The sequence below is a fragment of the Hemicordylus capensis genome, chromosome 2 (genome assembly GCF_027244095.1).
Source record: "Hemicordylus capensis ecotype Gifberg chromosome 2, rHemCap1.1.pri, whole genome shotgun sequence".
NCBI lineage: Eukaryota > Metazoa > Chordata > Lepidosauria > Squamata > Cordylidae > Hemicordylus > Hemicordylus capensis.
The window spans coordinates 287,207,348-287,215,085 of NC_069658.1; the positions used below are offsets into that span (position 1 = coordinate 287,207,348).

At 44.0% G+C, this 7,738-nt stretch overlaps 1 long non-coding RNA gene across 1 annotated transcript; it reads left to right on the plus strand.

Moving 5' to 3' along the window:
• Positions 1-436: 436 nt before the first annotated feature.
• Positions 437-5,606, plus strand: LOC128346174 (uncharacterized). Its single transcript, XR_008316821.1, has 3 exons — positions 437-523; positions 2,923-3,010; positions 4,017-5,606. It is a non-coding gene; the product is annotated as an uncharacterized LOC128346174 (long non-coding RNA).
• Positions 5,607-7,738: the final 2,132 nt, after the last annotated feature.

A 7,738-nucleotide genomic window follows, 5' to 3' on the forward strand; every position in this document is an offset into this window, starting at 1 on the left:
AGAGGTGCAATTGTGACAGCCCAGATAAGGTTTCTGCCCACAAAGTCCTTTAACTCAGCTGATATGAATGTGAACCCATTGTCTGAGATGTCAGGCAATCCATGGGTTGCAAATAAATGGGGCCTTGCTATAATTGTCACAGTAGATATTTGTGAGGGCACTAAGACCAATAGACAGAGCTGGGGGGGGGCAGGCAGGGCACGTGCCCTAGGCGCCACTGAGGTGGGGGTGCCACCCCAGTTCCTGCCACCCCCACCCCATTGCCCACCTGCCCAGCCCCAGGGCCCCCAGCCACTTGCCTCCAGCTCCGGCCTAGGATTGGAGCAGCCTGCAAACTGCAGAGCTCTTCTCTCCCCGCCTCTCAGCTGATCGGTGGGTGGGCGGGGCTTCCAGAGAGGCCTCCGAGTAGGCCTCCCTGAAGCCTGAACTTGAGTAGGCCCCAAGCAAGGAAGGAAGGAAGGAAGGAGGAAGCAGGCAGCAGACCCTCTGCCCAGACCAGACCATCCAGAACAGCTATTGCTAGGTAGGCTGTGAATTCCTTTTTGTGGTTACCCCCATATATAGGGATCTGCTTGCCATAGGGCTTTGATATGGGGGGTGGGGCGAGACTGAGAAGTCTCTGAATGTTTAATTTAAAACAGACTGAAAAATGTGCTGGCTTTCAAAACAAAAACTATCTAAGGCCTATAAGTGGCTTGTTTCATGTCAGAAAATTACAAAAACTTCTGGAACAAATATTTATGTATTCATTCATTCTTTCATTCATTTATAAATGCACTTATGTTCAAGTTGTTTTGCAACCCAGAAGGTCTGAGTGAGAACTGTGAAGCATGTGTTGTGCTTTTATTTTATTTTATTTTTCTTGTGTGTGAACTGCTCTCCAATAACTTGCAGGGACTTCAGGGTAAATCTGGCCAACATGTGAATGCAGCACCTCCATTCCAGAGGAGATGTGTGTTAAGGCACTTTAAAAGCCTCGTGTGAAAAACCTCCTGGAATCAAACTTTACTGAATTTGTTCAGAATTCTGAGAAAACAAACATAGGCTCACCCTGCATGGTTGAAAGTCTCCTTTGCTAATCTGCAGCGAGGGGGCTATTTTAATAATTAGCATTTCTAGTGTGTTCTAGGCATTAAAAGTAGCACAAATATATAGTAATCAATGTATATCACTATATACTGTGAAGTGTGTATTCAGTGAAGTGTGCATGTGTATATTCAGTGAAATGTATTTCCAGGCAGCATACTTATTTTGAAATATCAGACTTAAATCCTTGGGGGCCTGGGATGTGTGGAGGCCCTGGACTTTGAGGGGCTGGGGGCCCATTTTAAAATCTCATCTTGGCCCATTCCAACCTTGCTATGCCCCTGGCGGTCACTACACATGGGTTTCTGCACAACACCTGCACAGAAGAAACTTCCATGTAGAAAATGTGTCTCTTGTAAATTGACCCTGAATTTTCCATCCATGACTGGGATATTTGTGAGTTAGAGTCAATAATAAAAGAACAGCACACTGCTTGTGACAGGGAGGGGCAAATTACAATGATTTCTTAGTCTGGCAGGGGCTGGTTTTGGCCCTGGCAGAACTTGGCTGTCTGCTCCTGTTGCAAATGCATCTATCTAGTGTGGCAAACTAATGTATCCTCCTCCCTCTTGGTGTCAAAGTAAGCACTGGTGTGGTGAATGCACATATGAGCCAACAGTCATCATAAGACAAAGGCTGGCAGGAATCATTCACTGGTTTATAGACCCACCACCACCACCACCTTCTTCTTCCCCTATTTTGCTAGTGGCTATTTGGGCAGGTGATCCTCTAGGACAAAGTCATGTTTTTTTAAAAAGAATGAGATGAGACAGAGAAAATGACACTTGGAATCCTCACATAACTCCTGACTGTTGTTCTAAGTCTTTTACAGAGATGGCTCATGTTTTCAGGTTTTGATCAACAACCATGTCTAGATGGTACAGTGTTCCTTTTAACAAGGATTTCCAGATATTGTTGACTACAAGTCCCATCATTCCTGTTTGGACAGGGGTGCAATTTCAGTGCTTGCCCTAGGCGCTATTTTCCCTAGTTACGCCTCTGCTAAGACCTCTTCAAGCCACTTTGAGTAGAAGTCTACCACAATCAGGAAATTCTTTCCCTGAAATGGTCTTGCAAAGTCAATATAGATTCTCGACTAAGGCCTTTGGGTCACTTCCCCAGGGAAAGATAGGTGTCCTTGGTGGGTGATGTTGAGTAGCTTGGTATGTGCTGCACTCATTCATACAGTTTTTTCAATGTCCGAGTCAATTCCAGGTCACCAGACATAACTCCTAGCCAAAGCTTTCATGTGAACAATTCTGGAATTTGCTGCATGCAGTGTGGTTAAAATGGTTTGTTGACTCCCTTCTGGAACAAAAACATGATTTCCCCACAAAAAACATCCTTTATAGGCAGACATCTCATGTTGGTGGCTTTTTAATGGCTTAAATTCTTCTGGCACTTCCTCAACTAGCCAACCCTTCCACACCCAATTTAAAACATGAGCTTGGGATCCCGAGTGGTTAGTTTTGCAATTTGATCAGCCTGAAGGGCTAGAGGGCCTCCAGCATCAAAACTCTATTAGCAGCAGCACAGCAAAATCCAGAGATTGAAATGGTAGCCAACTCAGAGCATCAGCATCAGTAAGCATTAGCTATTGTTCTTCCTGGCTTGTAGACAAGTGTATAATCATAAGCATTAAGCAAAAGAGTCCAGCATTACATACAAGGTGACAGCACTAGGGTTGTAGGCTTGTAATTAGAGAAGATTCCCAAAAGAGACTTGTGATCAGTATGAATTTCAAAGGCTTCACAGCCATAGAGTTAGCTGTGGAATGTCTAGACTCCTGTGATAATAGCAAGCGCTTCTATGTCAATTTGTGTATGATTCCTTTAGGTGGAAGACATAATCCTAGAAGAGTAAGCAACTGGTGCCTCTGTGCCATCTGGCAACTTGTGGCTAAGCACAGCTCCAACACAATAAGGTAAAGCACATATGGAAAGAAACAGTTGTTTCTTTTCAACATAATGTACAAACACAGAATCAGAAGTCAATCTTTTCTTGACATTCCGGAAAGCATCTTCATGCTGTTGAGACCAGCACTAAGGAACTCCTTTTCCCAGTAAATGATCAAGTGGCTCAGCAATAGTAGCTTTTGTGGAAGTAAAACAACACAAAAATTGAGTAGTCCTAGGAAAGCTCCTGTTTGGCGGGGTGGGGGGAGTAGGTGCAGCATATATTGCATGTACCTTATCTTGGTGGGGTAAATACCAGAAGCATCAATGCAATAGCCCAAGAATGTGACACTGGAAGTTCTGATTTCACACTTCTTTTTTAAATGGATTCCTCATTTGTCAAAGTGAAGCAGAACTTCCTGAAGTTGAGTAGCAAGTTCCTCCTCTGTTGATCCCATAATCAGGACCTCATCAAAAGATAGCACAACACCTGTAATTCCAGAAAGCAGAGACTCTGTGAAGTGTTAGAACAGGGGTGGGGAACCTTGGCACTCCAGCTGTTGTTGAACTACAACTCCCATCATCCCCAGCCACCATTATTGTGGCTGGGGATGATGGGAGTTGTAGTTCAACAACAGCTGGAGTGCCAAGGTTCCCCACCCCTGTGTTAGAACATTCCTGGGGCCACAAACATTCCAAATTGGAGATGCTTAATGTGGAATGCCCCGCAGTGGGTGATGATTGTTTGGACATCTGCTGTAGCATCAACAGCCGGTTGCTGGTATGCTTGGGCCAGATCAAGCTTTGCAAACAACCACCACCAAGAACAGCAAGTACTTGATTGACTGCAGGCACTGGATATGGATGCTGCTTAAGTGCCTTCTTTACAGTGCAGTTATAATCTCCACACAGTGTCAATTTCCCATTAGGTTCCAGTACTGGCACAATTAGTGTAGCCCACTGGGTCTCTGTGACTGGTTCAAGAACTCCTTGTTTGATAATGTGTTCAAACTCTTCCTCCATTTTTTCACATAGGGCAAAAGGCAGATTTCTGGCTGTCATGTGAATTGGTGCAACAGATGAATCCAAGTGGAATGACAATGGCTTTCCTTTATAATCTCCCAGTTACTCACAAAACACCTTGGGAAATCTGTTAATCACTTCTTCTGTCTAGTAGTAATGGTGTGAATTCCTTGGACACTGATTCCTAGTAGTGAGAAACAGTCCCTCCCTAAGAGGTTTTTGCATTCCCCTTTTACAAGTGGAAGCTTGTCTTGGTAGGAGCCATACTGCACATCCACATTGCAGCTTTCAGCAAGATCAACCTTGTATTTGTTGTAATCACGAAGAATACATGAGGGAGTCAACAACTTGGAGGCTCCTGTGAAAAGATGTGAAGAAAGATTATAGATACTCCAGACCCTGAGTCAACTTCCATCTTGCACCAATGAATACTGTTGCAAATACTGCAGCATCTTGAGGCTCTGTCACAGACTTTTTGAACATGATACAGCTCTTCACTACACTCTTTAGAGTCAAGTTCATGCAAAGTTGAGTGGTGTGACTCCTTGTTAAAATTCTTTGGTTTCTTAGTGCTGGACTTTGAATGGCGTGCTCGCTCAAGGTAGCCCTTCTTCTTACAAAACCTGCACTCCACATCCTCGAATCTGCACACAGAGCAGATTCACCCTTCACAGCCTGAGCAGAGTTTGCTATAACCGGGCCTATCTGCAGAAATTGTGGAAGGTGCATTTTCTGTGTTCTGCTGACCCTGTTGTCCAGAATTTTCACGGTGCTTGGTATGAATAGCATGAACATTAGTTGCTGCCTCCTGGATTTCTGTGACTTGTAGTGATGCAGTTTCACTGTCTGCCTTTTCTTGAGCAATTGCAAATGTCAAATTTGGCTCAGACAGGACCCTTCATTGCAGTGCTTCATCATAAATCCCACACTCAAGATGATCCCTCAGCATATCTTCTAAGAAGTCCCCAAATCCGCAATGTTGAGAGAGATTATACAGCTCTGTGATATAAGCAGCAATACCTTCTCGAGCAATGCTGTTGAACACAATTGTGAAATTTAAATCTCTGTATGATGACTGGTGGTGGTAGTGGTGAGAAATGAGCCTTCAGTAATTCCACAAGTTTGTCAAATGTTTCATACTTAGTGAGGCAGGAGCAGTGAGTGCTTTTACTATAGCAAATGCCTGGGCCTCACAGACAGTCCAAAGGCAGAGATCGCTTTTGTTCAGGGCTAACTATCTTGTTTGCTTCAAGATAAAAGGCAAGCCACTCTGCAAATGAATCCCAAGAAGCAGGCTGACTAATATCAAACTCTTCAATGTGTCAAAAAACAGCCGTTTTCGCACAGGAACTACTCAGGTTGTCAATCTGGGGCCTTTTCAGACTGCTTAACACTAGCACTTGAGAACAGAGCCACACCCTGCTGGTCTTCAGCTCTCAGCAGATCCCATCCTCATCTCCAAAAGTGCTGTGTAGGTAGCAGGAAAATTGGAGGGATCACACAGGTCTAAAAACACCTGTATTGTGTGTGGAGGTCTTCAGACCCCACAGAAACTTCTGGGCATGCCCTGACTAGTATGCTGCTGCCACCATCTGGTTCACATCCTGGGAAGATTTTTTCTGATCCCTTCCCCTGAGCGTACACCAGACTGGGTTGAATGGGATACCTAGTCTCCCTCACAGTATCACCAAACACTTGAAACTGTAAAGTGATCACTTGTGTGTGTGTGTGGCGGGGGGATATTAGAAAATTGTAGCTCCTTTGGCCTAGGGCTTGGGAGACATGTGACTTGGGGCCCACCTTTCCCCGCTGAGCACTTATGAAACAATATTAACAATTCAAAAAGCTTTATTATTTTAAAAAAGGACAGAAATTTGAGAAAATGGGGGAAATAATAGAATAGACTTCAGCCTTATTAATAAATCAGGCAACACGGGGGGGGGGATAAGCTAATGCAAAATGACTACAATTACTGTCCCTACTATAGCTTTTATCCTGGTCTTTAGGGCTGTTATACTCCACAGGCCTCCAAGTCACCTTCTCAGCTCTGCTGGATAGCTCAGAGAGAGAGAGAGAGAGAAACACTTCACCACCTTCTCCCCTCCAAAACCTTCAAAGAAACTCACAAAAGGAAAGAAAAAACCTGCTCCCAAGAGATGGAAAAGCCAATTCTTAATTTAATTGGTTCCCATGTGAGAGACTGTAGCCAATTACAGGGCTTGGTTTGTGGTCTGACTCTGACTGTGATGTCATCTGTCCTAGCAACCAGGCCCAGACTCCTTTGCTCACTACACCACCACTGCTGTTCTTTATTGATACACTTGGGATCTGCAGAAGCACCACCCAGCAGCCACAGCTCCCCAAAACTACAGGAGCTGCAGAGAAGCAAAAAGCACAACTAAGCACCTCCTGGCATACATAACATAACTAGGAGGGCAAGACATACCTTACATGCACTAATGTGAAGAGGATTAGAGATGGAGATTGGTTTAACTGCCTAATCCTCATCTATTTATACCCCTGTCCTCAACAAAATTCAGTCTAGAGCAGCAGGGGGTAGGATGAATTTGACTTTTCACTTCAGTTTTTTTTTTTTTTTTTTTTAATGCATAAATATATACAGTGCTTACAGAAGCTGCTTGCAAAATCTGTAGGGGAGGAAACCTGGAGGGACTCCTTGAACAGATTTAGCTGATACCATTGGATAAACATTGCCTTATCCCTTCTGGTTAGGAAATGCTGCTGCAGGGAAAGAAGCAACCTCTCTGCAGTCCATTTCAGTTCATTTCACAGCCATACAAAGAGATTAGCAGAACTGCATAGCTAGCCAAGGTGTGGGTCAAACAGAGCCAGTCTGTGTCACTTTAAAAAAACACAGAGAGAGAGAAGAAAATGCTTCATTCTATGCTAGAGGCAATGCTTTTTTTTTTTTAATAGTCTTGATTCGATTTTAATTTCACATTTATAGCAGAATTAGGGAACTACAGAATTTGCTGGAAGTTTGGGACCAATGACAGGGCTGTACTATCATTTCTAAAATAGAGCAAGATGTTAGAATGATCCAGGGCTGGATTCATTTTTTCTGGGGGGGAAACAAATGGCAATATATTTTGCATGTTCTTTTAATTTTGACAAGAGAGTCTTTGTGTACAGAAGCCTGAAGAGACATATATCTTGGGCCTTGTACTCCTGTTCAAGGCCACACTGAGGTAACCTGGGACTCACAGCAAAACATAGTCTTGCAGCCCTTCTGCTGCCTTCCCCCATGGTAAAAGTAGATAACAATAGTAATGGAATGTTGGGGGCTCTTGGCATTATGGCAGTTTGTCTCCTTTGGCCCCTATTGCACCCCTGCTTACATCACCCTGGTAGCTGCAGAAGACATTACAACTGCTGGGGTGGAGTAAGAAACACTCATGCCTTAGTCCTCTCCCGGCTGGATTACTGCAATGTGCTTTACGTGGGGCTGCCCTTGGAAAATATTTGGAAACTTCAGGTGGTACAGAATGCAGTGGATAGGGTTCTGTCTGTGACTTCTTGTTCAGGACATATTGCACTTATTTCGAAAGGGCTGCTCGGGCTACCAATTTGTTATCAAATCCAGTTCAAGGTGTTGGTTATTGCCATTAAAGTCCTTAATGGTTTGGGCCCTGGATATCTGTATTTGTGATATTAGGAACATAGGAAACTGCCATATACTGAGTCAGACCATTGGTCTGTTTAGCTCAGTATTG